Here is a 7,762-nt window from a genome sequence, read left to right on the forward strand (position 1 = left end):
CCCCGCCCAGCCCAGCTCCCAGCCCTCACGTATTTCCTGCCAACTGGTTCAGCCCTGGCTTGAGGCCTTTTGTTCCTCCAGGACTTGGGACGCCCTGGGCTCCCCACAACTGCAGGTATGTGTTTGTCTCTTTATTCTTGCCATGGGTTGCATTAGAAGTGGTACAGTGGAATGTACTTACCAGAATTCCGGTAACTTCTCACTGGGATTACAAATATAAACTCTCAACTGTGATGTGGTCCAGACAGCCTTCCTATCTTATGGGATAACTAAATTAAGCTAGTTAATGTATCTTCACCTCTCTCTCTCTTTTGTGTGTGTGTGTGGAGAGAATGTTTCAAATATATTCTTTAAGCAATTTTGAAATATCTACACAATATCATATTACTAACTATGGGGTCAAACCTAAAAAAGTCATATTCAAGTTTTTGAGCACCTCTAGGTTACACAGCCTATGAGTTCAGTAACCACTTGCTAAAATTCTTTTTTTTTTCTTCGTTACCCCAAATGCCACTAACAATATTTGAGATTTGTGTATGGTGAATGAGTTCAGTGGTCCAGCTGGGGGAAGCCCTTGGTCCAAGCAGCACTGTAGGGAGTGCAAGGCAGGGAGAAGACATAGGTTCCTGTCCCTGCAACCTCCTTCATGGGGTGGCTGTATTTTCAGATAAAAAAAAAAAAAAATCTCCAAAGCTTAGACCATGCAGGTGATGCCCTCGTTAGTAATTTTACACAACATGATTAAACTAGCATTAACGTATACTCGTGTATACATCATATTCATAAACATTAATATATAAGTATCAATCAATATCAGTAAGTATCAAAGATTGGGGCTGGAGAGATAGCTCAGAGGCATAAGCACTTACCAGACAAGCACAAGGACCTGAGTTTGATCCCCAGCCCCACATGCTGTGCGGTCTCTGCTCTGGATGTGGGCGCCCACCATGCGGCCCCAGAACCAGGCATGGTGGCGCAAGCCTATAATCCCAGCACTCAAGAGGCTGAGCCAGGAGGATCTCTGCGACTTTGAGACCAGCCTGGGGGATACAAAAAAGTGAGCACAAGGCCAAATTGCATAGCGAGACCATCTCAAAAAAAATAAAAAAGTATCAAGGATGATTAAGTATCAATGAAAAGCACCTCCTAAGGCTATACCTGCATCTCTTTCTAAATGGTGTGTGTGTGTGTGTGTGTGGCCAGCTCAGCCAGCCCTGATGTACACACAGTTTCCAAGCAACTGATACAATATTTATATAAAGGACTTGCACATCCTTGGAGTGTGTGTGTGTGTGTGTGTGTGTGTGTGTGTGTGTGCATGACTGTATTATATTAGTTATGATTTTTTGGTCTGGTGTAACAAAAAGGTCATATTTGAAACTACAAGTGGTAGTGGACACCTGTAACACCAGCACCCTGGGAGCCTGAGGTAGGAGGATTACAAGTTCAAGTCCAGCCTGGACAACTTAGTGAGGCCCTGTCCGAAAGTTAAAAGGCAAAGCAAAAGGATCCAGGCAGAGTGGCAAGAAGCTATAACCCAGTGCTTGGAAGGCTGACGCAGGCACACACACACGCAGGCGCGCGCGCACACACACACACACACACACTGGGAAGGAAATACTTGGTATCAGGGAGGAGGAGCCTCGACAGGCAGTAACAAGACACGCTAGCATCTTGCTTATGTCACCAGAGTAGGCTGTTGCACTCCAGAGCAGCCTCTCCCAGCCTTCTTCCATTATTCTACACACACTAAGTATTTTTAAACATTTTTTGTTTTGGACTGGTGAGATAGCTCAGCAGACTGAAGCGCCTGCTTAAGCAAGTGTAGGGACCGAGGTTCAATCCCAGGCACCACATACCACGCCAGCCCCACCCCCCGGGTGGACTGAACCGGCCACAGAGTCCGGGGCAGAGTGGCGCATGCCTGTAATCCCAGCACTGGGGAGGCTGAAAACAGGAGGATCACTTTGAGTCTGAGCTGCGTACTGAGACCCTGTAACTACCAGATACATTTAAAAAAAATTTTTTTTTTTTTTTTTTTTTTTTTGTGGTATTCAGAGCTCTACCACAGAGCTATGGCCCAAGCTTGTTTGCATGTATGCATTTGTTTATTCATTTATTTATTTGCAACAGGGCTGCACTAAGTTACCCAGGTTAGACTTAAACTTTTTTTTTTAATTTTATTTCTTTATGTGTGTGTGGTGTGTGTGTGTGGCCAGCTCAGCCCACCAGGGGGCGGGGCGGGCTGGCATGTGGTGCTGGGGGATTGAACCCCGGTCCCTGTGATTTGCTAAGCTTGTTCTAAGTAGGTGCTTTAGACCACTGAGCCATCTCACCAGCTCCTAGACTTAAACTTTTTATTTTTATTTTGAGGTAGGGTCTTGCTCTACAGTTCAGACTGGTTTTGAGCTCACTTGGTAGCCCAGGCTAGTCTCAAACACTCAAGGATCCTCCTGCCTCAGCCTCCCAAGTACTGGGATTATAGACATGCACCACCATGCCCAGCCTTCTGGACTTTGGGGGGGTACCACCACTGAGCTATATCCCCAGACCTGGACTTGATCTTTTGATCCTTCTGCCTCAGCTTCTCAAAGGGCTGGATTTACAGGGATGCACCACCACACCCAGCTCACCGCGAACTTTCTACTGACCTGCAGTACAAGAAGCACAGAACTTCTTGCTGTTTGCACTAGTGCGGACTGAACCAAGGACCACCACACTACAACTCCTGCCCTTTTTATCTACCTACTTCTAAACACGGAGACAGCGCCTCACTGGATTGCCCACGCTGGCCACGTAGGCCTGGCTCATGAACCTTTTGTGGCTTTCTCTCCAATCACAGGATTCGCTCCTATCATTTTTCTTTCCCCTGAATCACGTGCTGTGGCACTGTAGTGTTACATATATTATAAAATAAGCCAAAAGGGTACAAAAAGAATGAGATGGGCAAAAGGAATGGAGCCCTGGCTTTGCCAAGTGCCCCTCAGCTGCTGGGCACTGCAGAGAACTTAGGAACCCGCTTTAGAGCCAGCAGAACCCCTGCAGTCACAGCGGGAGCAGCCGAGGCCCAGGTTTGCTGATGGCTGGCTGGCCGTAATTCTACGGTGCCGCCCTAACCTTGGCCCAGCCGCTCGGTAAGGCTGAGGCAGAATGGATCATAAGTGTCAGCCCAGCCTGTGGTGATTTAGTGAGACCCTGTCTCAAAATATAAACAATAAAAGGGGTGAATAATATAACCCAGAGATAGAACACTTTCATTTTTTGTTTTTGCTGTATGGGGGATCGAACTCAGGACCTTGTGCTTACCAGGCAGGTGCTTATGCTACTGAGCTACATCTAAAGCACTTTCATAGCAAACACAAGGCCTTGGGTTTGGTCCCTGGTACTGAAAAAAAAAAAAAAAAAAAAAAAAGAAGTAAAGCAGAAAAGGAAAAGGAAAGAAAAAGAAAAGCAACCCTGCATAACATCCAGGCTGCCCAAGGGTTTACATTGTGGCCCCAGTACCTGCAACATCCAGGAACCGCAGTCTCGGGGGGTCATCCGGGAACCTGGCATGGGGGCAATGCCCAGATGTGCCTTCTCTGTGTGTGGTGCTAGCTCCTGAACCCGGTGCCTTCATGCATGTGACCACTGAGCTCCATTTTCAACCTCTCCTGCTAGACAGAGGCCAATGCTGTCTCTTTGTTCTTACTAAAGATTAACTCTATCGTGCTCACAGGGAAGTAGAGATTCTCCAGGCCGATTCTGCAAGGCATTTTCAAGGCCCATTGTTTGTAGAACATGGACAGAGCAAGCCCTCAGCTCCAGGTTTCAGCTCCGGTGGATGGGAAGCCGGAGAAGGCTGCAGTGGAACCTGGCTGGTTTGGCACAGAGGTTAAGGGCCAGAGTCTGGAGTAGCCTGGCCCCAGGGACCCAGGAGTGATGCCCTCTGGCTGGAGCCACAGGGAAAAGTTGCAACTAGAGGGCATCAAAGGACTACTTAGCTCAGGATTGAATGCAAGCTTGCTTCGATGAGTCTCCTGCCAGCATGCCTTGATGAAAAGCTCTGCGCGGCTGGCTGCAACCTCGGGAGCAGCGATAGGCTAGGGCTGGAGTGGAGCGCGGCGTGGAGATGGGGGCACCTGCTGGCCTCTGGGATGCCAATGAAGTGCTGCACGCAAGAGACCCTGGGCCGCTCACTAGTGCCACCAGCTCAGGTAGGTAAGGCCGATGAGGGGGTGGAATTTCGATGGGAAGCCAGCAACGACCCTTGGAGCAGTGGGGACAGAACCAACCAAAAGTAAAAGCCAAGAATATGGTTGCTGCCAAAGGGCCAGCGAGATAGCTCAGCGGACCAAAAGCATCTGCTTCAGCAGAACTCAGTGGCTTCAACCCCCTCCGGCCCCACCCCCAGGAAGCGCTGAGACTTCATTAAGACTGGGCGTGGTGGTGTGCACCTGTAATCCCAGCACTTGGGAGGCTGAAACAGGAGGATCAGTATGAGTCTGATCTACATAGTGAGACCCTGTACACCCCACTGTAAACCCTGTCTTAAATTCATAAAAAAGATTAAAAAGAATGTGCTTGCTACTGGAGGAGGGAAATTGCTCAGGGTCCCACGTTAATGCTAGCAGGCCCTTGCTACAGAACTAGGGAGTTTTTGTGGTACTAGAGGTCACACTGAGTTATACATCTAGCCCCATTTTTATTTTTTGAGATAGGGTCTGTTATCCAGGCTGGGCTCACTCAGGATTCTCCTGCCTCAGCCTCCCACAGCTCGGGTACTTGGCGTGTACTGCTGCACTCAGACCTTTTGAGATTTAAATACAGAACGTGAGCATAAAACAACCACTCTTCCTTGCAGTTGCAAAAACCCCAAGCCCAGCCAGGGGAAGCTAACTCAAGCTATACAAGTGTGGAAAACAGACGCTGTGGAACAGTAATTCCCCCTAACTGACACAGAGATGGCCAGCCTCCCGTCTCCTCTGCACCGAAGCTCAAGTGTGTCCAAGACCCCACACAACTTGCAGGATGAGTCTCCCTCCAGCTTGCAAGTTTCAGATCCAGAGAGTACTGTCCTGATTGCAGTAACCCAAGCCCTCAGGCTGAGGGCACCGCAGAGTGCACGCGGCAGTGTCCTCCTGTTCTCTCCTGAGGACAAGAGCCTCCGTGTCTCCAGGAGCCAGGATCTTGCCCCCTCCCCAGTGCCAGGCCTGGGCTGCCCAGGGGTGCAGACAGGTATAGCCGCTGGCAAGGAGCCTCCCTGGGCACCTTCCTCTCCATTGCTTCTGGCTTCTGGGTGAGTTTGGGGGACACCCAGCTTTGTCACTGAACCCCAGGAACTGTTTTCTGCACACAAAGACAGTATAGAAAATACAGTCTGGAGCTAACAAATAGCAAAACTGACTTAAAGGGCAGCCCCTCCCTCCGTGAGATCAGAAGGGCCCCTCACTGTCAGCCTCGGCAAGGCGGCAGCCAGGACCGGGCCCTCGGGTCCATGTGAAGGTGAGGATGCGGTGGGCGCACAGTTGGGGTATCCCCCAGCCCCCCAGCTCAGAAGGATCTCGAGAACTCAGCCAGCCCGAGCTACACAAAAGGACCTCAAGGTAGTAGGGAGATGAAAGAAACAGGGGAGACAGTTTGGAGTACAAAATGTTTCGGAATCAGAGTAAATTTTATGCCAATACCATGAATTCCTTATACCGTTACTACCTGTGGATTTATTTTTGCCTAAATGGCATATAAAAACCCCTGGCCCACCCAGGTGTGATGACAAATCTGTAACTCCAGCATTCTTGAAGCTAAGGTAGGAGGATCACCCTATAAAAAGCAAACAAACAAAAAAACCCAACCAACCAAAAAAGCATCTGGCTCGAGGTAGCGGTTTCATGAAAACCTTTGACTCGCTACACAAGTGTAACTTAAGTTGTCATGGCAGACCAGCTCCGAGACCCCTCACCCCACTGCTGGCATCGCAGAGCATGCTGTGAGTCTTGAGGCAGACAGCCCTGTGTATTTGCCACAGCAGTCTTGTAGGGGAGATCCTGCAGATAGCAAGTACCGGAAGCATCTCCCAGGAAGGCAAGCACTGGGCCCCACAGCTGCAAGGAAGCAGTGCGAAGCCAGCATGGGCTGTGGCGCTCTACCAGTGACAGTGGCCAACACCTCACAAGGTCCTTGCACGCAGCTCAGCTGGGCCTCACAGAACTGAGCGAGACTTTTCAGCCACTGCACGGTGGCACCGCACTCCATGGCGCTAGGTCATACAGGACCACCACCTTCCCACATTCAAAGGCAGGCAGCTGGTAACCTCACAGCCCCTGTATTAGGTGCCTGTGCACCACCTGACTGTCCCAAAGCAGGGCCGGGGTGTACCGTGCTCGAGGGCGAGCCTAGCACTCCTGAGGCCACAGTTGCGACCTCACTTACGCAGCTGTGTAAGTACACGAAAACCCCGAGAGCAGCGCAGGACTTCTGGCTCACAGATCTACCTTTGCCAGGTAATCTGCTTCAGAGCTTGGACAGGGGCTATACCTCGACTCCTCATAATCCTGAAGCAACTAAAATTCAGATGACTACAGGAACAGACTGAGAGTAACGAGCCCGACCCCGACACGGAAGCGCAGGGGCTCTGCCCTTCGCAGGCAAAGCCACCGCCAACCCTAAGCTCAGCACTGTGCACACCCTGTATTGCAATGCCCCGCGCAGCCTCATCGTTACTTCCCGAGAAAGCCTGCTTCTGTGGCCAGGCATAACAGCGCAGGCGCAGACCGGGTACATACGAAGGCCAAGAACATTAGTTAAACCAAAGATCTGGAACACAAGGCCACAACACAGTGCCTTATTTTCTAGTAAGACTAAATTTATTCAATATCCTAGTAAAAGTTTTGATTATAAGTATCCAACAGTATAAAAAGTACAAAACAGATTTGTAGATTTCTAATATATTAATACAAAGTGCATGACTACATACAGTACATCCTACAGGCAAAGAGGTGGAGGGAAAGAAGGCTGTGGTTGAGGTCTAGTAATAAATAAATAAATACAGAAGTAGAGATGATCCATATTATAGTATATTCTACCACCAATACTGCAGCCAAAATGTACAAAAAAAAACCCATTTCAAAACAACTCGGAGGATGATACTGGCTGGACTCCTGCGATACCCCCAGGGCGGTGGGAGAGGCCTCGCTCAAGTCTGCCCACAGTGGCTCTTATGTATGAGATTTTTACCCAAAACAAATATAAACTGAATATTCAGAGCTACAAAAAACCTTCGGGTAAGGCAAGCGCACGCCCCTCCCCCACTGTAAGAAGGCTGGACGGGCGCTATTTGCTTCCTGAATTGTCCGAAGAGGTGACAGCCTACTTTGGTTTGGGCTCAGCTAAGTGAGAAGCTAAAACGAGTGCCTCAGAACTGCACAGCTCCATGCTCCAGCGTCTCTCAGGCTCAAAAAGCTGAACCGCAAGAAGCCAAACCCAAACCAGCCCTGCTTGGCGTCAGCACGCGCCCCTTCTCTCCCACTGCACTGTACTGTGAATAGTGAAAACCCTAACACAGCCAGCCCTACCAAGACGGAGCAAGGCAGACACCACCGCGCGGATGATCGGCTCCCCGAAGGCCAACCGGAGTGCAGAGCCGAGACTGTGCGCGCAGGCTTCCCCGCCAAGCAGCCCAGCAGGGAGGCGACGTCCACACAGCCTGCTCTCCCACACTCGGCAAGCCCTCTAGGAAACTCGCCAGGAAGCATCAGCCCCCGTCTCCGCCACCCTGGAGCCTTGC

This window comes from Octodon degus, unplaced genomic scaffold (assembly GCF_000260255.1).
Source record: "Octodon degus isolate 3935 unplaced genomic scaffold, OctDeg1.0 scaffold00047, whole genome shotgun sequence".
Lineage (NCBI taxonomy): Eukaryota > Metazoa > Chordata > Mammalia > Rodentia > Octodontidae > Octodon > Octodon degus.